Below are 26907 nucleotides of genomic sequence, written 5' to 3'. Positions count from 1 at the left end.
AAGGAGGACACTTGGGATGAGCACTGGTCTTATATGTAAGTGTTGAGTCACTAAATTCTACACCTGAAAGAAAAAAACAAAATCTAAAAGATAGCTGAAGTTGCATATTTACAGAAAATTGAGAGAAAATATACATTTCTGAGGCTTTGCAAAATTCTGCTTATTTATAGGAACTTCCTGGCCTGTTATATTTTTACAGGCCCATTACAGCTTGGGGCCCAGAGAGGCTCAGTATGGAATATTTTAAAAAGATCTCAGTAATCCTAAAGCAGGGTGAGAATTACAGGGTTCACAATGCCGTTGGTTAGTGCCAGAGCCTGGTCGTCTGCCCTAACTGTGGAATGAATGCGTGGGTGACTCCCACAGGGCCAGAGAAGTGTGGCTCACTGCATAGCCCATCCCGGAACAGGACAAAGCCTCCCATTTAAGTGAAAAGAAAGGCCTTTTGTGTTTTCCTTTCATTTGGCAGTTTCTAAGCTTTGCTTGTTTCTGTTTACTCTTTTTTGGTAAATATTTTTAAAAGCCTTTCCAATTTAACTTAGCCACTAGCCTATTCACAACAATCTTGCTTTTGGAAAGCACTAGTCTAGTACTCGTGAGTCACAATCCCCGTTAGCAGGAAAAGTGTAACTCAGAGTGGGGGGTGAGAGAAAGGTAAGCCATTTCCTACTGAACTAGAAGTTCACAAAGTTACTGGGTCATTTTTTTTTCCTCCTGAAAATCAAATGAAAGTACATTAGAATAAGTGTTCTGGGGCCCCAACTTTTGACAGTCAGAGGAAACAAGAGTGAGAACAGGTAAAACCTGAGAGCAAAGAGCCGGTTCATTTATAGGCAGCAAGTGCACAGGACATAACAGAGCCTGAGACTTCCCTCAAGAATTTAACACATCAATTTGGGAGGTACACTGACAGCAAAGGGAATAAAGAAGGGATCTGTTCTAGGAGCAGCTCAGCTCAACAGACTTCGGATCCAGCATTTCTCTGTAAAATAGATACAACCTCGTGTAACTGAGCACGTAGTGAAGATCTGAGAAATTATGGTCTTAAAAAAAAATGAGACCTATCAAATTAAATGCCTATTTATATAAATGTCTATATCCTGGAGCTAAAGCCCCTGAACTTAGTATCCAATTATCGGTCCCTTTTTGAACAAAAATTATCATGTTGAAGCCTTCAGCATCTTTCAGTATCGGTTGATTGCTTGATTTGGAGAAAACTCCGAAGTAGGCACTCTGGGTTAGCGTCAGCTGGTAAATGCTGGACCTGATTTCTGAAGAGCCTCAGTCCGAGGACAGATTCTGTTTTCGTGGAGCGTCTTAACTTGACAGAGGGAGGCAGTAGAATTTGCGAACACACATAGGAGAATCACTTTAAAATATTAGTGAGCTTACGGTATGGTGTTTTTGTTGTATGCCATACCTCAGATCTCCTGTATTTCAGCTGTTTGGGCACAGGGAGACAAAATTTAGCAGGTGAAATGATCATATCGGGTCTTCATGGGTTGTTCATGGGACTCCCCTTTATTTATAGTTAATGCCTGAATCTAATTGACTGATATGTCAGTAGTGATTTCTGTGTGTGTGCTTTTGTATGTTTGCATCCATGCCGATGGGATAACGGTTAAGATACCAACCCTAGAATCTGTTGGATTTGATTTGAATCCTTGCCCAGCTATGTGCAAGGTATAGGACCTGGGACAGCTTGTTTAGTGTTTCTAAATTTTAGCTTCCTCCTATGTTAAACCTATGTAATAGCAGTCTCTACTTCATAAAGCCATTGTGAAAATTAAATGAGATAATATGTCTAAAATAGTGTCTGTGTCATGATCATCCCCATTGCTCACCATAATCATCAGACAATCACCTACCAAATACTGCTTCTGCAGAAATGTAGAGTTTATTCAGTTTGTTCTTTTTCAAATATCCAGTCTTTGCATTTAAAATGTATTCTTCTCTTCTCAACTTTGCTTAGAACTTTGTGTAAACCTTTAGTGCTCAAATTCAGTTACCATCTGGCTTGTTTTTATTTCCCCTCATATACAGAGTATTTATTTCCCTAATATACAGTGAAGTCCTTAAGAAGAATTTCCATATCTCATTTATTTTTACTTCTCAGGGCATATTAAAATGAGTGATATCCATAATATGTTTGTTGTAATAAATGCTTCTAGGTGACTAGTTACCATTTCTAAATTGGTCTTACCCTGCTTAGCACAACTGTGATAAAGACACTTACGATTTGATAAGATACCAAAGAAAACTAAGTTAGAAATTAAGAACAGAAAATGGTGGCTAGAATAGTTATACATTTTTAAACTTTTTTTCTAGCTGTAAAAAGAAAAAAATAATGCCAGAAAATGGCAAGAAGAGGAAAAATATTTACCAATGATCCCTCCACTGCAAGGCAAACCTGACATGTTTATTTTGACATATACATTTTTTAGTGTTAATGTATTTTTAACAGAGTCAAGTTAACACTTGTGTATATACATACACACATGAGAAAATGTTCTCATTTTACCTAATGTTACATTAGTAAAGCCTTCAAATTAGTAAAATTTGAAATCTTTTTGCAAACATTATTTTTGGTTTACACCCTTGGTTGTCCTGTTTTCTTCCATTCCAATCTGTATGCAATTTATTTGCTTTTCCTACCTTCTTGTGCTGGCTGGAGCTTCCAGTACTAAGTTGAAAGTCTTAGGAGGGGAACTCTTACGAGGAAAGCTTTCAGTTTTTCAACTTTGAGTATGATGTTAGCTGTAAGTTGGTGTTGCTTTTAACCAAATTGAAATTCTTCTATATGCCTAGTTTTCAGAGAGATTTTATAAATATACTTTGAACTTTTTTCTAACGCTTTTGTGGTATTTGCATCAGTTGATATAACCATGTGATTTTTCTTCTCTACCTATTATTATGGTGGAATGATGTGATTTATTTTCAAATATTGAAAAGCTTTGCATCGCTGGAATAAATCCAACTCAGGTACTGCCTGTAGTTCTTTTGTATATTGCAGAACTTTATCTTTTAGGAATATTTACATCTGTATTTGTGAGCAAACCGGTCTATAGTTTTCCCTTTTTGAGCTGTGCTGATCTGGTTTTGGTATTGGGAATTCTAGTTTCAAAAAAAAGAATTAGGAAGCGTCTCTTGCATTTTCTTAAAGAGTTGGTAGAGGATTTCTGTACATTATTTTAAAAACATTTGGTAGAATTCTTCAGAGAAACCATCTCAGCCTAGTGATTTTATTAGGAGTTTTTAAATTATGACCTCAATTTCCTAATTCATTATAGGGTTATTAAAATACATTTTTCATGTTCTATATTGTGCCCTTTTCAAGAAATGTGACCATTTTATTTGAGTTGTCAAATTTATGTGCATAGAGTTGTTTGTTGTATTTCCTTAATGTCATTCATGTGTCTATGAGGTCTGTATTAATGCCCTCTAATTCCTGATTTGGGTAATTTGTGTCACCTTTTTCCCTTGTCACACCGCTTTTGTTGCTGTGGCTGGGAGTGGGCCCCAGTTGTTATCTTGCTCTGCTGCTTCTCTCCTGGTCCTTAAAACAGAGCTGGATTTATTTGGGCTTTTTTCCTTTCTGTCTGGTCTATCCCCATTAGTATTTCTGGTTGCTGGATTCTTCAGTGTCTGGGATATGTAAGTCAAAAAGAAAAACTGAGGAACTCACCACTGTCTTGTTCCTTGGTCCCAAGCTCCCTGGCTTGTCTTCATTCTTCTCTCTACCTTTCAGAACCTTCATATGTTTATTTTAGATATAATGTCCAAGATGTTGAGTTGTGTGTGAGTGAGACAATCAGGGAAAAGTATATCTATCTACCTTCACAGACGTGGAAATCTAAACATAAGTATTTGTATGTGCAAGACCTGACTGTTAACAACTACAAAACATAGAAGAAAGGAGTTTAAGACCTAAATAAATGAGCAATATACAGTGTTCATGGATGGGAAGACTCAATGTTGTTGAGATATTAGACTTATCTATAGATTTAATGCAATCACAATCAAATCTTGTAGTATTTTTAATTGAAATGAAGAAGCTCATTATAAAATTCCTATTTCAAAAGAAAGACTCTAGAAGAGTTAAATAAATTTCTTGGAAGAACAAAGTAGAGGAATTCATACTATTGATTTCAAGTCTTGAAATCAGGCTGTGGGAATCAGGACAGTGTTGGCAAAAGGAAAGACGCATGAATGAAAATAACAAACTAGAATTAGATCCACACATATATGTCTAATTGATTTTCATAAGGTGTAAATGCAAATAAGTGCAGAAAAAAATATTCGTCACACTAAGTGATGCTGGAATATGTATGTAAAGAAAACCAGCCCTCATGATAAACTCACATGATACACACATCACATCAAATACAAATATTATTTCAGAATGGCTCACACATCTAAATGCAAAACGTATAGCTTTCTGAAAAACAATCTGAGGGGTTTGAAGTGGCGGGGGGGGGAGGTTGGGGTACCAGGTGGTGGGTATTATAGAGGGCACGGCTTGCATGGAGCACTGGGTGTGGTGAAAAAATAATGAATACTGTTTTTCTGAAAATAAATAAATTGGGAAAAAAAAACTTGTTAAGGAAAACACAAGGAAGACTTGGTCACTTGGGATTAGACAAAAGTGTCTTTGGTAAAACACAAAAGGCACAATCCATAAAAATTGATAAAATTTGGATGTTTTCAGAATTAAGGACTTTGCTTCTCAAAACACAGTTGAGAGAATAAAAAGACAAATAACAGACTAGAAGAAAATATTTGAAAATTATATAAAAAATACATAAGGCACTATTATAGCTCAATACCTAGAAATTAAATAAACCCATACAAACTAAGAAAAACATATTTGAACACTTCACCAAAGAAGATACAGAGATGACAAACAACCATATTAAAAGAATCTCACTGTCATTAGATATTAAGAAATGCAAATTAAATGCAAATTAATGCAAATATGCATTAATTAAATGCAAATTATCACTATTTCATAAGCTTAGATAACCTTGAAGTGGCTTAAAAAACAAACTAGGGTACCTACTTGGGTGACTCAGTTGGTTAAGCAACTGATTCTTGATTTCAGGTTAGGTCGTGATCTCAGGGTCCTGGGGACGAAGCGTTGGGCTCCCCGCTAAGCGGGGCATCACATTGTATCCCTCTCTTTCTGCCCGCCCCCCCCCCCCGCTCATGCTTTCTCTCTCTCTCTCTCTCTCTCTCTCTCTCTATCTTAAACAAACAAATTTTTTAACAGTTTTTTTAAAAGATTTTATTTATTTATTTGACAGAGATCACAAGTAGGCAGAGAGGCAGGCAGAGAGAAGAGGAATCAGGCCTCCCACTAAGCAGAGAGCCTGATGTGGGGCTCGATCCCAGGACCCTGGGATCATGACCTGAGCCGAAGGCAGAGGCTTAACCCACTGAGCCACCCAGGCACCCCCAAATAAATAAATCTTTAAACAAAAACAAATTGGTGAATTTATGGAGCAACTTGAAGTCTCATACATTGGTTTGGGAATGCAAAACTGTACAACAACTTTGAAAAACAGTGCAATTAAAAAAAATTTATTCTTTTTAAAAGATTTTATTTGTATTTTTTATATATATATAGAGAGAGCAGAAGTGGCGGGGAAGGGCAGAGGGAATGGGAGAATCTTGAGCAGACTCCCCACTGGGGTGGAGCCCAGTGTGGGGCTTGAGTTCAAAACCCCAAGATCATGACCCAGGCTAAAATCAGGAGTCAGATGCTTAACTGACTGAGTTACCCAGCCACCCCAGTACAGTTTCTTACAGTTAAATACACACTTGCATAAGACCCAGCCATCCTACTTCTGGGTATTTGCTCAAGTGAAATGAAACCATATGTTGATATAAACACTTGTACACAAATGTTCATAGAAGTTTTATTCGTGATTCTCCAAAACTGAGAACAGTCCGAATGTTTATTATCTAGTATAGAATAGAATACTCCTCAGCAGTAGAAGGAATGAGTTATTAATATGTGCCACAATGTGGGTGAATCTCAAAAGCTTTATGGTGAGGCAAAATAACTGACTCAAAAGGTTATATTCAGTTACATAATGTGTGATTCCATTTATATTACATTTTGGAATAGATATATTTATAGAAAGAAAAGGCTCATAAGTAGTTTCCAAGGGTTAGGGCAGGGTCACGAAGGAATTTTTGACTAATTAGTACCTTGGTCATGATGGTAGTTCTTACAAGACTGTATGTAATGATCAAAACTTATGTAATTAAACAATAAAAAGGACAAATACACTCAATTAAACATAGATTATAATAGTTACTTGGATCTCAGTATTATAGGAGAAAGATTTTATTGAATCAAAAAGGAAAAAAAAAATTTTAAATCAAAGAATTAAATCATAGTATTTGTAACCTTCAGTGTTCAGTGCCTAGTAAGTCATTCAGTAACAATTTGTTGAATGAAACTGTTGAATGAGAGCTGATTCTGTAATTTTTTCATCTTGTGGCAGCAGTATCTTTAGAACAAAAGAATTGTGATTAAACTGAATACAGACATGTCTATTGGGAAAGAAATCTTCTGTAACTTGTGAATCATTTTCAAGGTGAAACATGTTAGGACCACATTATCATTCTAAATTATGAGTTTCTCATTGCTCACATTTTTATTAATTGAGGGTGTGTTGATTGAATTTTTTGATCAAATTTTTAATTACATGTTTCAGAAGTAATTTATGAGCACAGAGGTGAATTTATAAGTTGTTTAACATACAATGTCACCAGCTATTGATAAATAACTTTTACACCTTAACAATATTTTTAGTTCCTCTGTAGTTTTCATGAGCTGGTTATCATCACTGGGCTTACTTTGTTTCATCATGGTGCCTTTGCATGAGAAATATTAACACCGATGAAGTGGAATAATGCATTAGGGTCTCCTTAGCTCTAAGAGTCTTGAATAAATTTCAAGAAGGCCAGCGCCTCTTCAGTATCCTTGGGACTGCCAGTGAAATCACACATGACTATGGAACAAACAGGGCTAGCTGTTGACAGGTTATTTCATAGTCCATCAGGGGATATTTGCTGAGGTCTTTCTCTGTAAGTTCTGTAACCTGGGCCCCATAGGCATACACATCTGCTCACGCGGTCTGCTGGAACCATGCACTCGCACATGTGCCTGTCTGGGTGACCTGACTGCCATTGCTTATGCAAATTATGTTTCATTTTATACCCTTGGAACAAAAAAGAGAAAAATGTCTCCTCTCCACCAACATGAAAGTATTTGAGTGTCCAGGAAGTCCTGGAATATAATAAGGGGAAGGATAATACAATAAAAAGAGAATGGACTTTGGAATGACACCAACTGAGATCCAAAGTCTAAGCTAGGTGATTATATTTTGCTTCTCTAATTTTCAATTTGCTGAAATGATCCTGTCTTCCTCATAGTACTGTGAATGTCAAATAGGTACTCTTTTTGAAACATGTATGAAAGGAGCAAAAGCAAGGAATTGTCACTCTGTTTCCCTTTCTCCTCTCCTGAAGTGCAAGTTAAATAGTGCCTGTCTCTGTGGACCTCGTGATGTAGAATGTATCTGCCCCGAGACACATCCTTCATCCCTCGAATGACCCTGTTGTCTACATAGCTGTTCCTGAGCCTATTGTTTTGAGAGGACATCCTCCACTACCTTGCTGTCTGCTGGCTTAGAGGAGGTCTTCCAATTCAAGATCTTCCAAACTGGAACAGTTAGTTCCCCTCTCTGGGGTGGAACCTGTATGAGATGAAACCTGGAATCTATTTTGGTTGTTTAACCCTTCAAAAATTCCATGAGCATATTTGGTTGGATTTCTGTCCCTTTTCAGCCAAAGTCATAATGGCACAAATTATGGAGAGGAATAATTTGACAGAGAAGTGACATTTTCAAAAGTTTGCTTTTTGGAAGTCCTGATGAAGAGGTTGAATTTGAGTGAAGAAAGTAGCCCAGAGAATATATGTGAATTTCCCAGGTCACAGTGAAAGTTCTTGAAGTTAAGACTAATTTTGTGTCTAATGATCTTTATGATACTTCTTTCTTTTTAAAAGATTTTACTTATTTGAGAGAGAGAGAGAGAGATCACACAAGCAGAGGAAGAAGGAAAAGCAAACTACCTGCTGAGCAGAGAGCCCAATGTGGGGCTCTGTCCCAGGACCCTGAGATCATGACCTGAGCGGAAGCTAGACACTGCTGACTGAGCCACCCCGGTGGCTTTTCAAAGATCTTATTTCTTTATTTGAGAGAGAGAGAGGTCACATAGGCAGAGGGAAAGGGAGAAGCAGACTTCTCTTTATAATACTTCCATGCACACAAAAAGCTACAGTGGGGAGTTGGGTGGCTAAAAAAAAAAAAAAAAAAAAAAAAAAAAGATTTTCTCACCATTGACTGGGATATCCTAGCTTTGCTCCTTCAGAGCTTATAATGTGAGGAGCTCTGGCCTGTAGAGTTGGATGAGAAGACGTGCTGCACTTAAGGTTTTCTTAGACTATAGGTAGTTTGAAAAATATTAAAGATACAGCATTTATAGGATTTAGTGATTGGTTATATAGGGAAGATAAGGATAAAAGAAGAGGGGAAATCATGTTCATGTGTCTGGCTTGGGTCAAAACTGATTAAAATTCATTGAGATAAGACCTAGTTGGGGTCAGGTTTGATGACAGAGCTGTCCCTCTCCAGCTATAGCCGTGTGCTTTCTCCAAGCACTACGATTTCCCACTCCTAGAAGGCATGCACGTGTAGTATGTTACCCTATCTCCCTGGGCCACAGTTTATTGAACAGGGATGAACTCTTGAATCAAAGCCAGTGATACTCTTGGTGAAATTCAGACTGGGACTGTACTTATTGCTGAAACTGAGAACATAAAAATTCACGAGAAGCTAAGAAGGCTAGTCTTCAAAGTGAAAAGAGATGAATATACATAGGGAAGCAGAGAAGAGATAAGAAACATGGGGAGGGAAGAAGGGAGAAGGCTGCCTTGATTTCTGGCAGCTTCTCTGTTCTTGACTTAAACCACTGCTATGCCTGGCTATTCTCTCTAATGATTGTCTTTAAAATATGTATTATATCTTTGAGAGGTGAGGATTAATTCGATTGATTCTTTGCAGGCTGGATTCAGAAAAGGAATTGGCCTCCTAACAGAAACCCATGGATTTATGCTTAAAGCAGTTAACAGTAGTCAAGAGCAAGGCTTGGACTCAGCCCTTGATCACACTAGAAGCGGGGCTGGTGCTCTGTGTCCAAGAGCTTTCCCCATGGAATACTGCTGCAACAGGCTGGATGTGGTCTCTGAGAATCTGCCCTGTTTTAACAACAATCCTTACAACTCATCCCTTTGTTTTTGCTTAAGATGTCCTATGGTTTTCTATTATTTTCTGCACAAAGCTGAAGAGAACAGGGCTTAAATATCCATTTTGCTCTTCCACACAGCAAAGACTACTCCTGGGGATGGCTAGGACTCTAAAGCCAAGGAAAATGTTCTCAAGGCTTGATAGTCATGAAAGTTAGATGGACTAGGTGCCCTGAAGGTGCTTCTTTACACTGCTTCCTTACATTGTTTTTTGACTAAAAATGGGAAAATGTGGTGTAAGAGAGTGTCAACTTGTCTATCTGGATTTGTACTCCCACCAAAACTATAGAAGGAGGCAGGACTTAGGGCTCTTGTTCTGGTGTGGAAAGGCCTGGCTGAATTCATGATGGGTTGGGATGCTCTGGCTCCTTAGTTATTCCCATAATCCCATCAAATACTAGTTCTGCCATGACCTTTTAGCATGGCAACATCCCAGGACGTAAGCAGGACATTTTATTATGTATTTTCTTATGTATTTTATCAATCTCCTGTGAAGTCTCATAGTGGTATACTTTTTTTTCCATAGTGGTATATTTGATCTAAGTATTTTTCTCTTTTACTGTAGAGCTATCCCTATCCTTTGACATGGAATAACTTCTCTGATTATTAGTGCTCTTTTACTTTCATGATAGATTATTTTGAAATTCATCCCCATGTCAATTTTGATTCTACCATCCAAGCAGCTCCAGTGGTACTACGTCATCACTTCTCAGAAAACCAAAGAATTTCCAAGGTGATAGGCCTATAGCAGAGGCTGAGGATTCCCAGTGATAAATTCCTAAGAAAATCTGTTCTGTTTTCTTATACAAAGTAATATTACTTTGTTGAGAGTAAGAATTATAAAAAACAGAGAATAAACATATAAAAGAATATTTCAGATCCCACCAAAAATAGATGAATTGATGGCATTTTAAGTGGAAAAATATATATATGTATGTATTTAGAGACCCTTATTATCTCTTCCTGAAATCTTTTTCTTTGTGCTCCTTCTTTTTCTCTTGCTGTGGTGCCATACTGAGAAGTAGCTCTGTAATGGTCCATCAGCAATAAAACTTTTCATTTTTCCTTTCTTGAAAAAGTCTTTGCATTCCTATCACATCCACCTCTCAATAATGATATATTTGGGTATGTAATTATAATTCATTGAGCATTACAATGTCATTTTATATCATTTAGTGTTTTGCATGAGAAATATACCATTCTTTGGGTAGTCATTCTTTTGTTTTCCTAACTCTGGAGTTTTAAAACAGGTTTTCTACTTTGTTGTTGTTGTTGTTTTTAAGTTAGAGAATCATTTCATGTGGCTGTGGGTTTGCTAATTTATTTACTTACTTAGGTCATGGCATCTTCCTCCAAGGATTCCGTCTTTCTTCATATTTGTCCCTAGTTAATTCTTTGAATATTGCCTTTTCTTCTGAAACAACATTAGATGTAACGTGGCAGTTCTCAGTCTGTTCTCCACGCCTCATATAATTGTTCAGATTTTCAAAAAAAGGAAAAAGAAAAATAATCTCTCTCTGCTTCTTTCTGGGTGATGTACTCAGATGTATTTTTCAATTCAGTAATTTTCTCTTCAGTTGTGTCAACTATATTGTTTAAAGAACCACTGAGTATTTTTTTAAATTTCACATTTCACATTTCTGCATTTTTGCATTTCTAGGCTTTCATTTTATTTACTTGAAATATGCTATTTTTTGCCTCACTACTTTTAATATTTCTTACCATTTTGAAATCCTTATCCCACAATCTCTTCCATTGTGTCTATTATCCTGTAGTTTCATGAGTTTGACCTTTATATCAGCTATGTATATTTCATGGCAATGGATTTCACTGCTTACTTTGTAATTTTGTCTGATGGCTCATCTTCATTGACAAATAACTTCTCCAGGGACTTTTTGTGAGTCATGAATTGGACAGTACTCCTGTGACATGGTTTCTTATGGGATTGTGCTAATAATACTCTTTAATTTCTTGTTTCTAGTTTATTTTTAAATATTAATTTCTTTGCTTTAGGTTCCAGCATTTCCCACAGTTTAAGCAAGACATATGGTTCAAAAGTTGCATTCTGAATAAACTGCCACTTCTGTTATTATCAGAGCCCCAAATCACCAATCTTTGGACTTGAGAGCTAAGGTTTCCAAGTCACTATTCATGGGTGAGATAACTATTCCTAGACTTCTGTGTTGAAGTTCTAGACCCTTTTTTGAGCACAAGATCTGTAGCTCAATGTTCGTCTATTCCATGTGGTCATCAAAACTTCTAACCCAACCTCTCTATCCCTGGTTTGGTTAATTTTTAGCCAGAAAACTTGAACTTCTTACACCCTTATTTATAAGTTACCTTTTAAATCCTGGCACTTAATTTTAATCCTCCTAATTCATGTTATTAAGTGAAGTTTATCTTTATCTACCATTCTATATGTGTGAAGAAAAAGGAAATTTTACATTTTGACTCAGGCCACAGTGATGAAAATCTCCATGATAGGTCCTACAGATTTCCCAGTAACATACCTAGTTCCTCAGAGAAAGGTACAAATTAAAGTTTTTGCTTAAATTTTTATTGAATAATGCCAACCATAGACATTATAAGCTGAGGAGTATAAGCTAAGAGAGGAGTATATTATGGAATAGTTGGTGTTGTGAATATGACCATCTGTTGACACAGGAAAAGAGAACTTTGGATATGACCAGATACACAAAATAGCCAGTTAATAGCTGGTAATAAATCAGTTTTCCAATAGCTAATCTAATCAACATTAACAACTAAATAGGTACTTATTTATTACGTTTGTTGCATTTATTGTTAAAATCATTGAATGCAACTGCTATTTCTATTGTGGTAGTGTTTTTTGTTTTTTTACTTCATGCTTACTATTAATCAGACATGAACATTTATCTTGATAGATGGTAGATAAATCACTGGTCACATGAAATGAACACGATGTATGAATAATAGACTAAAAATAATGCTGAAGATAATCACCAAGGTGATACTATTTCTTATCTTTTTCAGTGGGTTTTCTATATTAAGTTCCATATTGGTTGATCCATTTCTATGGAAATAATGTTTGTAGAATAACAAAACAGTTGTCATTAAATATTTCTTAGGTCTTATAAATAATAAATATGTGTACTCCCAATGCTTTTCCAACAAGGTTGCCAAAGTACTTCATCGTCAAATACTCTGTTATTATTAGTCTTGTGCCAGGGAGGAGTTTAGGCTTAGGACACTCAATAATATTGAAGTTTACATAGCAAATCAGTAGCTAAGAGAGAAAATGAGCCCTTCTTAGGCCTCATCCTGTGCTCTGGCCTGAGCACCGCATATCATCAGCATAATCTGCTCAGAGCAGTGAGGGCATTCATGAACTAGGTCATGTGGATGTGCCTGAAAGGTACAGTGATGTTCCTGAGCAGGGTGGAATCACAAACAGCAACACCGAATTAAACAGACCATGAAATTTCAAATGTGCTAACCAATAAATACACATTACAAAAGGGGAAAGGACATAAAGTAACATTTCTTTGTTCTATTAAATCCCACTTTATAAAGTTTTATCATAATGAAGGGAGCAGAAGTATTAAAATAATCATATGGAATAAAAGTATCAATAAGCAGCTATTTTTACTATGTTCAAACAATGAGGAAATTGTTTTGATAAAAGGAGTACTTGTTTGCGTAGGAGGAGTACTTGTTTGAATAGGCTTGTGCATCTGGATCTCAAGTTGTTATCAGTTGTCTTTTTTTTAAATTAACATATAATGTATTATTTGCTTCATGAGTCTGTGAATCATGAAGATACACAATATTGCTAGTTCAGTGACTTGCTCAAAAATATTTTATAAAGCTGGTGAAAATCAGTGCCAAGAATCAAACTTAAGATTTCAAATATCAACTTTATGTTCTTCCATGTTATTATTTGGTAGCTTAATATCCCTTATATTCTCATCAGCAGCTTATGAGAGTTCCAGTTGTTCTAGGTCTTGCCAACTCCTGGAATTGCTAGTCTTTCTACTTTTAGTCATCGTCATGGGTTAAAAAATGTTATCTTGATGTAGTTTTATTTTTATTTCTTTATTACTAATGACACTGAGCATTTTTATGTGTGTGCTCATTGGCCATTACTGGCATAAGTTCATTTGTGAAATGTCTGTTCAAATTTTTTTGTTATTATTTATATGTTGGGGTGTCCTCTCATTGATTTCTGAGAACTCTCTCTGTATTCTAGGTAAATTTCCCATTTCAGATATAGGAGTTTCTACTGTTTTCCCATAGTCTGCAACTTAAGTTTGCATATTCTTAACAAGCATTCTATGAAAGGTATATAGTGTATACTACTTGATAAATTCCAGCTCATCAATTTAATTTTTTATGTTTCTTACTTTTGTGTTCTGTGTAATATTTGCCTATCTCAAACTATCAATTTTATTCCCTGTTTTCTTCTAGAAGTTTTATGATTCGGTCAGTAATCCATTTAAAATTAATTTTGCCTATTTTGTGTGATAGAGGTTGAGATTATTTGTTCACAGTGTGGCTATCCCATTGCTCCAGCTCCACTTGAAATAAACTTTCTGTTACCCATTGAATTACATAGACTGTCAAAATGAAAATCAGTTTGCAATATATATGTGGACTCTATTCTGTTCCACAGAGTTGTATGATGATCATTATTCCAATATGTATGTTGATGTCTATGGCTGTTTATGAATATATCTTGAAGAAAAGTTGGCCCAAGTCCTCCAATATTGTTATTTTTGTTGAAATGGTTTCAACCATCAGATCCTTTGGATTTTTATACAAATCTTAGAATTAACATGCAGATTTTTATAAAGATACTGCTGGGGTATTTGGTTTAGATAGCATTTTATTTATAGTTCGATTTGGGTACAATGGATATCTTTACAGTAGTAGACACTCAGATCCATTAATGTGTTAGGTATCTACATTTGTGTAAGTTTTAACTTCTTTTAAGACTGTTTTCTACTTTTTGGTGTACAGGTCTTCCATGTGTTTTGTCAGGTTTATCCCTAAGTATTTTATGTTCATAATTCTATGTAAATACAATATTTATTTCAATATCTGATTGTTCATTGCAACTGTATATAAATACAATTGATTTTTTAATACTGACCTCACATCCTACTACCTTGCTGAATTAACTTGCTAGTTCTTGTCATGTTTTTTAAGTCCATTGGATTTTCCACATAGATGGTCATGTCATCTACAAATACATTTTAATTCTTTCTTTCCAGTCTGGATGCGTTTATTTGTTTATCTTAGCTTATTTCACTGATTAGGGGTGCCAGTCAATGTTGTAGTTGGAGGGGGTGTGATGGGGGGTGGACACATTTTTCTCTTGTTAATCTTTGGAGGAAAGCATTCAGTATTTCACAATTAAATGTAATAACTGGAGATTTGTGTATGAATGCCTTTTATCTGTTCTAGGAAATTCTTTCCTATTCCTGGGTTGCTGGGGGTGGGGGGTGTGGTGTGGTTTGGTTGGTTGGTTGGTAGCTTGTTTGTATTTTAGGAGAGGACTTGGTTTTGTTGAAAGCACTGTGGCTTCTGTTGAGAATTAGCACTAGCTTTTTCTTATTTGTTTGTTCTTAGGGTGAATTGTCTTGATTAATTTTTAAAATTTAAATCAACCTTTTATTTGCAAGAAAAAAATCTGCTTGGTTATGATGAATTCACCTTTCTATACACTGAATCTGTTGTTTAAATTTTTGTTAGAATTTTTGCATGTATTCATGAAGGATATTTGTAGTTTTCTATTCTTGAAATGGTTTAGGTCAGGTTTTGGTATCAGGTTAATGATGGTTTCCTCAATTTCTGGTCAGGTTTATTGAGAGTTGGTATTATTTATTTCTTAAATGTCTGTTACAAATGAAAAGTGAATCCATCTCAGCCTGAAGTTTTCTTTGTGGAAATGATATTAACTAAAAACTCAGTTCTTTCAATAGGTATAGAATTACTTGGGTTATTTATTTCTTCTTGAAGGAGCTCTGGTAGTTTCTTTCAGGGATTCATCCATTTCACCTGAATTTGTTGGAATTATTGGCATAAACTTGTTCATAATATATCCTCTCTACCCTTTTAATATATATATAATAAGGTCATTTTCTATTCCTGATATTGGTAACTTGCTTTTCTTTTATTCCCCCTCATCTCTTTGACCAGAGGTTATCAATTATTGGTCTCAAAGAAACAGCTTTTGATTTCCTCAATTTTCTTTCTTATTGTTGTTTCATGATTACAGTTCAGATCTTCTTGGTTCTCTTTCCTTCTTTCTTTTTTTTTTTTCCTGTTGTTGTTGTTTGTTTGTTTGTTTCTTTTAAGGGAGAGCAAACTGAGGGGAGGGGCAGAGGGAAATGGAGAGAGAGAATCCCAAGCAGGCTCCATGCCCAGGGCAGAGCCCAAGGCAGGGCTGGATCTCATGACCTGAGATGATGCCATGAGCCAAAATCAAGAGTCAGACAGTTGCCCAACTGAGCCACCCAGGCAACCCTGTTTTCTTTCTTTTATTTACTCGGAGTTTCATTTGACCTTTCTTTCTTAGCTTCATAAGGAGGAAACTGAAGTGCTTGAATAATTCCTTCTTTTTCAATAAAGGCACTTAGTGCTCCAAATTTTCTCTCAGTTCCTTCTTTAGGAGCATCCCATAAATCTTAGGGTGTTGTATTTTCATTTTCATTTAGTTCAAACTACTTTTCATTCAGGCTAATTTGTTGACCTATAGGGTTTGTTTGTTTGTTTGTTTGTTTTTTGAGGTATATGATTTAGCTCCTATCTGGAGAATTTCCAAAAAACCTTTCTGATAAAAATTTCAATTTAATTCTATTATAGGTGAAGAACAAACTTTGACATGAATTGTTTTTAACCCAGAATATGGTTTACCTTGGTAGATGTTCTCAGGTTGTTGAAATAGTCTGTAAATGTCATTTTTGAGTGAATTATTCTATGAATGTCATTTAGGTCAAGTTGGTTGATTTTTTTCAAGTTCTGTACATGCTTATGATTTCCATCTGCTTGCTTTTTTTAATTTTTGAGAGAGAGATAATGAAATCTCTGAATTTTTGATGGACTTACCTATTTGTCCTTGCATTTGCATCAATTTTTCTTACAGATTCGGAGCTGTTATTAGAGGCATAAATGCCATGGGTTGTTAGGTCCTTCTGATGAGCTAACTCCTTCATTTTTATGAAATAGACTTCTTTATCCCTGCTTATATTCCTCGCTCTGAAATCCACATTGTCTTGTAATATATAGCCACACCAACTTTTTTTGATTTGTATTAATGTGGTGTATTGTTTTCAGGAAATTCTGTAACAAATTAACACAAACAAGATGGCCTAAAACAACAGAAACATACTCTTTTGACAGTTCTAGAGGTCAGAAATCCAAAATCAAGGTGTGAGCAAGGTCAGTTTTTCCTTTAGGCTCTGAGGGAGAATCCATTACTTGCGTTTCTCCTAGCTTCTCGTTGGTACCAACAAGTGGCCATTATTAGGATTCCTTGACTTGTGAACACAGCACTTCAGTCTCTGACTCTTTCACATGGCCTTCCCTTTGTTGTGTCTTGGTCTGCTTCCTAGTCTTTCTTATAAGGACTTCTCATTGCATTTAGGACTCACTCTAGTCTAGGATGACCTCATTTCGATTTCTTTACGTTAATTACATCTGCAAAGCCCCTCATTCCAGATAATGCACCATTCTAAAGTCACAGATGGAAATATCATTTGGGTGCTACAATTCAATCTACTACATTTGGTGGATCATTCACCTTTCCTTTTACTTGTAACCTATTTGTATTTTCCATTTATAATGAGACTCTTAAAAGTGTGACACAATTAGATCTTTTTAAAAATTCTAGTTACGCAATATCTGTCTTTCATTTAACTTTTAGACCATTTAGGTTTTATGTGCTTGTTGATATTGTTAGGTTTAAATCTATCCTTTTGCTATTTGTTTTCTGTTTTCCCCTTCTGTTTTTTCTTTTCTCTATTTTCTTCCTTTTTTATTTATAATACATAATAACATATTTTCTGCTCTGATTTTGTTTTACAATTTTGTTCTTTTTCTGCAAGGATTTTGAATGAATAATTTTAAGTTCTGGCTTGTTATATAAATAAAAATACAAAATAGCACACCAGAGCGGATTTCCTCAAAGCCAAATTATAAGAATACATAGAGTTTTATAATAGCATCTAGTACGAGCAAAGAACTTTTTTTTTTTTTAGATTTTATTTCTTTATTTGACACACAGAGATCACAAGTAGGCAGAGAGGCAGGCAGAGAGAGGAGGAAGCAGGCTCCCCACCAAGCAGAGAGCCTGATGCGGGGCTCGATCTCAGGACCCTGGGATCATGACCTGAGCTGAAGGCAGAGGCTTCAACCCACTGAGCCACTCAGGTGCCCCGAGCTAAGCACTTTTAAGTGTTTTACTCATATCAGCTCATTTAAGGCAGCAACTCTATCAAGTAGATGCTATTTTATGTCTATTTCATAGATGAGAAAACTCAGATACAAGGAGGTTAACTAATGTGTTCTTAAGAACTTAGGTGAATAGGGTGTCTGGGATGCAAAACTAGTATACGCAGAGATCATGGTCTTACCCCAAATTCCAATAAAGTTTCCTCATTGTTGACTTTGTTGGCTGTTGTGCTTATTGATTTTATTGTGAGCCTTGAGTAAAAGGATTTTTCTCTTCTCCTTTCTAATTTCTTTTCATATCAGTTGATCTGATAGTTATCTTCATCTAGAGAATGTCCCTCACTCAAATTCAGGTATTAAGTGGATGCTTGCGGGCTTTCTTCTTTTAGAATATCACAAATACGGGTTCTTAACCAGCATCAGCTTGATGCATGTCCTGCCTGAGCTGTCTCTGCTTCTTTCTCATCATTTATAAAGAAGCCTGGTGAAGGCCACAGCTCCAGGAAAGTTTTTTGTCTTCACATTTGGGGCAGAAGTCATGGTCCTGTGAGGCTGGTTCTTTTTGTTACCTGTGGGTCTTTTTGGGTGCTGGTTCCCTCTGTCCCTGAGGGATTAAAACACTTGGCAACTTTTGCTGGATATCAGTTCAGAAGTCCTGCATATATTGTATTCAGTAGCTCTTTAATCTTTCCATCCCTTCTAAGACAGTTGTTATTATGTCTGTTTTGGCAGATGTGGACACTAGTTCTCAAAATAGCTAAGCAGCTTTCCTGAGGTCACCTAGTTAGTAATAGAGAGCCAAGGATTAATTCTGGAGCAGAAAAACTCAGAATTCTATGCCATTCCACTTTCATTGCACATCATTCCAAGATACGGATATTATATGTTTATCTTATGGGCTAGGACTCTAAATGACACAAGTTAATGCAGCCATTCACATCCCATGGAAAGCATATTTCCTCTCCGTGGAAAGCTTCCTCTCCTCATTGCTTTTCTCTGCTTCACTGCCCACAAGGAGGACAGTGGCATCTCTTTCTAATGAGAAAGATGGTAACATGATGAGATCAATCAGGGTCAAAACTGAGCAGTGTCATATGCATATACATTTAGTAAAGGCAGTGTGAATTTATTAGGCACCTGCCTCTAGAACAAGTTGAACGATTCTATTGGTGGGATAATCTTAGCATCAGTACGTGAAAATGCTACCCAGGACACAGTTAGGTTCTCCATCGCCCCTGAGGGGCATGTCAGAGAGAGAAAGGAACTATGTAGAGCATATTTACGGCTAGGCTTCTGTCTTGAAAGTTTACATTCATTAGTTTGCTTAATTGTTTAAAAAAACTTAGGGGTTTTGTATTTAATGCAGAATTGTTGCCTTTAAGAAAACAGACTTAGAAGAATTAAACAATTTGCTTACCGTCACAAAAGCATAAGCACACAGCCCAGGTTTCTCTGATTCCATATCAGGGGCTTTCTCTCTTTTGCTAGCTAGGTTGCTTTTGTCTTTCTTCTTACGCGGTACTTGATGAAAGGCATCTGCTTAATGAGTAATTTTTAGTCTTACAAATGCTTCCTTTATCTTAAAAAAAAGGGGGGGGGTTACATTCTCTATGAATACTGGTACATACATTGGTCTTTGATCCTGGACGAGGGCACAAATAGAGGTTGATCTGTCTGATGAGGCTTCTCTGAGTGACCTTACTTGTGTTCCCTTTTATGGCAACACACCCGGCAACTACCACCACAAATGTGGAACACGACCCAAGCTGGACACAGTGATTGGTTCTAGGGGTAGGTAGATATATGACCTATAGGGGGCAACATTGAGCTTTTCCCTTGAAGGATATGGTGAAGATGACATTTGTCTCTGGCAAACAGTAGCTAAAGTCATGTTACCAAATTATGGAGAAAGTACACTTTTTTTTTTTCATTTTATTTTATTTCTTTTCAGTGTTCCATAATCCATTGTTTATGCACCACGCCCAGTGCTTCACACAATACGTGGCCTCCATAATACCTGCCACCAGGCTCACCCAACCTCCCAACCCCCTTCCCTCCACAGCCCTCAGTTTGTTTCTCAGAGTCCACAGTTTCTTATGGTTTGTCTCCCCCTCCGATTTCCCTCAACTCACTCTCCATCTCCCAATGTCCTCAGTGTTATTCCTTATGCTCCACAAGTAAGTGAAACCATATGATAACTGACACTCTCTGCTTGACTTACTTCTCTCAGCATCGTCTCTTCCAGTCCCATCCATGTTGATACAAAAGTTGGGTATTCATCCTTTCTGATGGAGGCATCATACTCCATTGTATACATGGACCATATCTTCTTTATCCATTTGTCTGTTGAAGAGCATCTTGGTTCTTTCCACAGTTTGGCGACTGTGGCCATTGCTGCTATGGACATAGGAGTACAGATGGCCCTTCTTTTCACTACATCTGTATCTTTTGGGTAATAATAATAGTACCCAGTAGTGCAATTGCAGGGTCATAGGGAAGCTCTATTTTTAATTTCTTAAGGAATCTCCATACTGTTTTCCAAAGTGGCTGCACCAACTTGCACTCCCACCAACAGTGTAAGAGGGTTCCCCTTGGAGAAAGTACAATTAAAGTTGAAGACCACAAAGCCAGTAAACTGAGAGAAATATAAGTGTGTGATGGGAAGTTTCGTAGTATCTGGATCCAGACATTTCTAAGAACAAACCTCCTCCTGCCTGTACATGGTCGGATTATCCAAACCCTAAAGTTTGCTAAAGCTATTTTGAGTTGGATTTATGTTCTTTGCAACCCAAAATACCTTGCTTGATATAGCTTATTTCTGAAGAGAACAACAAATTACAAATGAGAAATCATGGAACTTTAGCTCATAGGGTGTTTTCATTTTGTCTTTTTCCCAAATCCCCAAAGAATAGCACTGGTACTCTTTTATGAATGTCATGCCTTTTACAGATTATACCAGAAAATGCAAACTCCACATTCATCAACACTCTCCTCAGATTACACAAAGGAACAAGTGGTTTGGAGTGTGTGGGCATTTAATATTTGACGTTGCCAAGAATTGGGCAGAAATGAGGAGAATTGGTTTTCCAGAACTGGCCACAGTGCCCTCAATGATGTTTCTGGCTCAGACAGTTGGCATGGTAGGCGGGAGGATCTGCAGATGAACAGTAAGCAGTTCCATACATTAAGATACCAGAGGCTGCTGATAGTTTTTTTTTTTTTTTCCTTCTCTTTTAAAGAGAAATGCCTTTAATTTCCCTCCAGGAACCCTGATAACAGTCCTCAAAGTGGTACACCCTTGTCTTTTGTTGCTTCAACAAACTCTGGGTGCCTCTGTGAGGAAGATACCAGCAGTGAGTCTGATGACGGGACAGTATCTTTGGGGGGCCACCAATCTGTTTTAAAGTGAAAAAATTCAGAAAATAGAAAGCTCAGCCATGGTCTATGTAAATCAGGGTACCTCATCTGTTAAAGAGATTCATCCCTTAAGGCACACTTTTTCCCCTGCTTCCCATTTTATTCTTTTTAAAGCCTCTCTTTGAGCTAAAGAGATTTTTTCTTTTTATCATACATTCAGTTCTGAAATACATTTCCTTTCAGCTTCCTCTTTGCTACTTACCGGCTCAGTTGGTGAATTGTCCATTCTTCCCTAGGTCAGCTCTCAGGAAGTTTACTCTTCAGTTCACCCTGTTTTCTGACTTTTTCCCTCACAACACTTTTGTAACCACTCTCACCATGGTGGCCACAGGCCATTTAATTGTCAAATACAGTTGACTCTGCTGTCCATGTTTTACCTGACCTCTTAGAGGAGATTAGGAATTCTCTTCTTTGGTATTTGTGGTACTTCCTTGGTGATCTGTTTTTGTTGTCATTCCTCAGATTTATTTCCTGGACTCTGTTCTTTTCCAAACATTAGTATTTTTCTGAAATTATTTTGGGCCTTTGTTTACACTACTCTTTTCTGAGCTATCCTACTGATATTAGCTATATATTGATGACTCCAAAATGTTCGTATAAATGTCAGATCTATGTATCCAACTGCCTATTACATATTCCTAATTTAGGGTTCCAAGCAGAATCAGAAGCTCAGTTTATTCAAACCTAAATTCAGTAGTGCAGATTTCCTGCACTACAAAAATGTTTTCTTGTTTTGTATTTCCCAATTTAAGTGAATTACAGCACACAATATTCCAAGATTTTTTTATTCTGTATTATTTTCAACTTGTTAAGGCCTCTCAGGTTAGTTTCCAGATAATCCTTCAGTTGGTTTCCTCCTGCAAGTACCCTCTCCTTCTTTCATAGAACACATTCTTACTATTTTCGTTCTTGGCTTTAACTGTTTTCCTGTGTCTACCATCTTCTGCACTACTGCTGAGATGAGGTTTCAACAGTGGAAATTGGATCAGAGTCCATTCCTTCTGGAAGTCCTACAATGTTCCTGTTGTCTTTGGTATGAAATTTGAGTCCTGCACTGTAGTATTAATTGCTCTTCAACTCTCCAACATCATCTCCTGTTTCAGTCACTACACTTATTCTTGTGAAGTTCTCAGACTTTTTCAGGACTCTGTCACTCCTATAGAACTGTTGCTTCCCGCTAGATACAATTTTATTTTAAAGCAAGGAGCCTGGTTTAGGTGTGTGTTTCTGTAATTCAAATTATCCTCCAAAATGTAATATATATTAGCTTTTAGAAATTCTCTGTAAGTATGTAAACAGTTCTGGAAGGATGGTAATATAATCCAATACAATGTTATTCTACTTCTATTGGAATATGTTATCAAACAGGTAATATACATAACAGTAACAGCATTTTGTGTACTTCAGTTGTATCACTTTACATGTATTCTTCATCAACATCATTTCACAACTAAAAAAAGAAAAAAGAGATGAAATGAAATACTTGGAATACTAGGTCATGCCTGTGGACAAAGTCTTGTTTCATTGTGATTTGTGGTCATGGAGGAAATAACTGAAATGGTGAAAGGAATCATCTGAAAATAAGGTGGAGATACACGTTTTACTTATAATCTTTTGAACTTAATAGTGTACTATTTATATTTAAGGGTTTGCTAAATTGGTCACTGGCAAACAAAAGTAAATATAAAATATATTCATTATGTCCAAGAAGCAAGTATAGTCTTCAATGATTAAAATGTTAAAAAAGAGTTCTTGAATTTTAGACAAACAAGAACAATAGAATAAACTATAAATAATAACAATACTAGAAACCATGAGGCACTTATTATATTGTAGCTATTTATTATAAATGTGAAAACTCTCATAGATTAAGAAACTGATCTTCATATAAAATTAGAATACCCAAATCCACATACCTAAAAGTAGCAAATCTAGTCTTTTTCCCCCATTTTTGAAGCACTAATTGTAAGATACATTAATTATTATTCATCTTTGGGTGAATGTTGGAAAGCCTTTGTTATCTGCAGAACAGAATAGATACATTTGAAATGCAGAAGCCAAAACAGTTGCTAGTAATGAGTGTTGAACTGAGTATACTAAATCCGTATATGACCATTTCTGTACAGCCGCGTTTGAACAAGGGCTGTGTTATCCAGAAGCTGGACCCTGTGTCCTTTTGCTGTATTTTTACCTCTGTAGTTTCAAAGCTGTTTTGACTGTGATGAAAATTGTGTATTTGAAGGATAGAACACCTTCTTAACTGGACAAACAAAAGCTTTTGTACTAAAAAGGGTTCTTTCCTTACAACACAAATATCTTGTAGTGGTGCAGGGTGTCCTGTGAACTTTGGATCTCTGCTTACAATCCTGGTAGGAAGAGGACATTGGTTTTCTTCCTCACAACACTGGGTTCAACTCTTTCTTTGAGATTTTCCCTGCACGAGCTCTGAATTCACCTGAGTAATTTCTGTGCCCTTTTATCATAGACATTTCTTATGTGACTTTTAAAAACACATTCTCTAATGGAGGTGAAATGGAAAAATTATCCCTATTTTGAGTGAAACAAAAGATTTATATTTGGAAATGCCACCATCGAATCCAGTTCACTGTACTGTGTGAATTGTACCTCTTATGCTTTTAAATGATGTGACAATTTTATTTAGCACCAATCCCGAAGTGACCAGAAAATAAATGAGCTTTCTGGTTTTGCAACATTTTATCATTCCAATATAAATGTCTTTAGAATTATTACTAACTAAAGAATCATAAGGTAAATTCATACAACTACTTCTTTGGATTTTCAGGTCTTTGTATCCATGCACTTGTTTCTTCAAAATCTTCACTGCTTCACAACAAAAATCAATAGATAAAGAAATGTGAAGCTGTGGTTCCCTGACTGGAGTAGAAGTAGGAAGTGAGAATGGGAAGGTCCCCTTTAACATCCCAACCCCCCCTTAATTCCCCTTTAACATCCCCATAATAACCCCCTAGCCCATAGTGTAGTCTCTGAAAGAACTCAGAACTCCTATGCTGACAAGCACAAGTTAGAGAACACCAGACCTCAGAAACTAAGAAAAAAATCATAGGGCATTCTAGCTAGCTTCTTCACTTTTTTACATTCCTCTCCATAGCTTCCTTGATGTATGACCATATAAATATCTCTCTGAATATTTCTGGAGCCATAATGTTTTTCACCCAACCATTTACCTTTGTGACCAAATCTGCTAGTATATTTTTGCTTATGCTGAGCAAAAGCGGTTGCATAGATTTTATGGTACTGACTAAGTCACCAACCCTCCTTGATGTGATATTGTGCTTTCTTAAAGTCATCCCTTATCAAAGCCAACTGTCATTGTTTCAGTCATTCCACAAATATAGTAAACCACTCTATAAACCACTCTCCATTTCAACAATTCTTCTCTAGAATGGTTCCTGCTGTCAATGTTCTTTTTAAAACCAGACTTTCTAGAATAAAAATCTCCAGATATGATCTGACTAGGGTAAAATACACTAGGACATTAATTTTTCTTGGATTGCATGTTAGGGCTCTATAAATTATGTCCAGAGTTGGAGTACTCCTTTAGAAAGAGATGCACAATATGATTGGGGAACAAGAAATACTTGAGGAATTATTCAAGGGGAATATTGTTAAAATTATTATTCCCAGTCTCTGCTTGCCATTTGGATACATTAAAGCCTTAAAATATCAAAAGTAAAAGGGAATATATTTACCCTCTAGCATGAATTACTAAAAACACAAAATCTATCAAACAGTGATACTCAAGACATTGATCATTAGGCAACAGAAGATGACAAAGCCTAAGAGATGAAAATAGAGGGTTTGAGCCCTACACTTGGCTGAACATACCACTAGTTGAAAGCTTCTAGGCCACAGAATGGGGGGGGGCGGAATAGAGGAAGTCTCCCTGATTTAAGGATTTGTGTATCCAGGAAGGGCAAGGAAGCTAGAATTCACTAAGTCCAAGCCACACAAAAGGAAAACTCTGGATATCAACAGGTAATTTCCCTTGTGTATCTGGTTAAGTACTAGTCAGTGCACATGCATGAGAAAAATCACTCAAGGCAGGGAGAGAACCACTCAAAAGCATTACAGAGACAACGCCTGGTGTCCTTGCACCAAAAGTGGTAATTACCTGGGTAAATACAAAGACTTTTTAAAATTTAAATCTCTTTTAAAGGGCACCTGGGTGGCTCAGTGGGTTAAGCCGCTGCCTTCGGCTCAGGTCATGATCTCAGGGTCCTGGGATCAAGTCCCGCATCAGGCTCTCTGCTCAGCAGGGAGCCTGCTTCCCTCTCTCTCTCTCTGCCTGCCTCTCCATCTACTTGTGATTTCTCTCTGTCAAATAAATAAATAAAATCTTTTTAAAAAATCTCTTTTAAAAAATTAACTTTTCAAAATAAAAATAATAACATTATAATTATAAACTTATAACATTATAATTGCAAACTTAGAAGTATGACAAACCTGCAAAAGCTGGAAGGGAATATTGGAAATACACAGTTTCAAGGATTTTAAGTGTGGAATGCTGTCATTTAAGCTAAATTAAAGATTTATGCTTTAACCTTAAAAAAAAATCACTAAAGTGACACAATAAATAGTTATAGCAAATATACCACTGGAGGAAAAAGTGAAATTATAATAATTAACCAAAAAATGCAGAAAAAATTTAAAAAAAGGAATTAATAACAAATAGAAAAAATATAGCAGAATATTAATCAATATCTGTGTGTGATGTGTGTGTGTAATTGGCTCACACAATCGTGGAAACTGGGAAATCCAGACCAGGAGAGTTTATGATATAAACCAAAGGCCTGAGGAGCAAGAGAGTTTATACTGTAAATTCTAATTTGAGTCTGAACGCCTGAGAACCAGGAAAGCCAATAATCTAAGTTCTACTCTAAATCCAAAGTGAGGAGATTACTGATGACACAGCTTGAAGACAATGAAGGTGAATTCTTCCCTACTTAACCTTTTAGTCTGTTCAGTCCTTCAGTGGATTCGATGAGGTACAACCACAATGAGGAGGGCAATCTGCTTCACTCTGTCAACTGATTCAAATTTAATCTCATCCAGAAATATCTTCACAGACATATGCAGAAATAGTATTTAACCAAACATCTGAGTACCCTGTGGGCCAGTCCAATTGACAAAATTAACCATTTCAAGTAGGATAGTATTATTAAAACATCAGTTATCACACTAAATGTAAATAGCCCAAATTCCCTTTAAAAGATAGATTGTCAGGGTCCACCTGGCTGGCTCAGTCAGTAGAACACGTAACTCTTGATCTCAGAGTGTTGGGTTCAAACCCCGTGATGGGAATAGATCTTTCTTTTAAAAAACGAAATGAAATAATGTAATAAGGGATAGATTGTGAAAATGAATATAAAAGTCAAGACCCAAGTACATGGTGCCTAGAAGAACCCCCCTAAAAATATAAAAACACAAAAAGGTAAAATGTAAAAGAAAAAAGCAAAAGTAAAGCATACAAACATAAACCAAAAGGAAGCTAGATTGGTTACACTATATTAGATTGTGTGGGTGTGGTGAGCAGAATAATGACTTTTTAAAGATGGCCACATTGTATGTTACATTACATGACAATGATAATTAAGTTTGCAGGTATAAGGCATAAGATTGTTAGTCACCTGACCTAA

The sequence above is a fragment of the Neovison vison genome, chromosome 7 (assembly GCF_020171115.1).
Source record: "Neovison vison isolate M4711 chromosome 7, ASM_NN_V1, whole genome shotgun sequence".
Lineage (NCBI taxonomy): Eukaryota > Metazoa > Chordata > Mammalia > Carnivora > Mustelidae > Neogale > Neogale vison.
Note: the sequence above shows the minus strand (reverse complement) of the source record.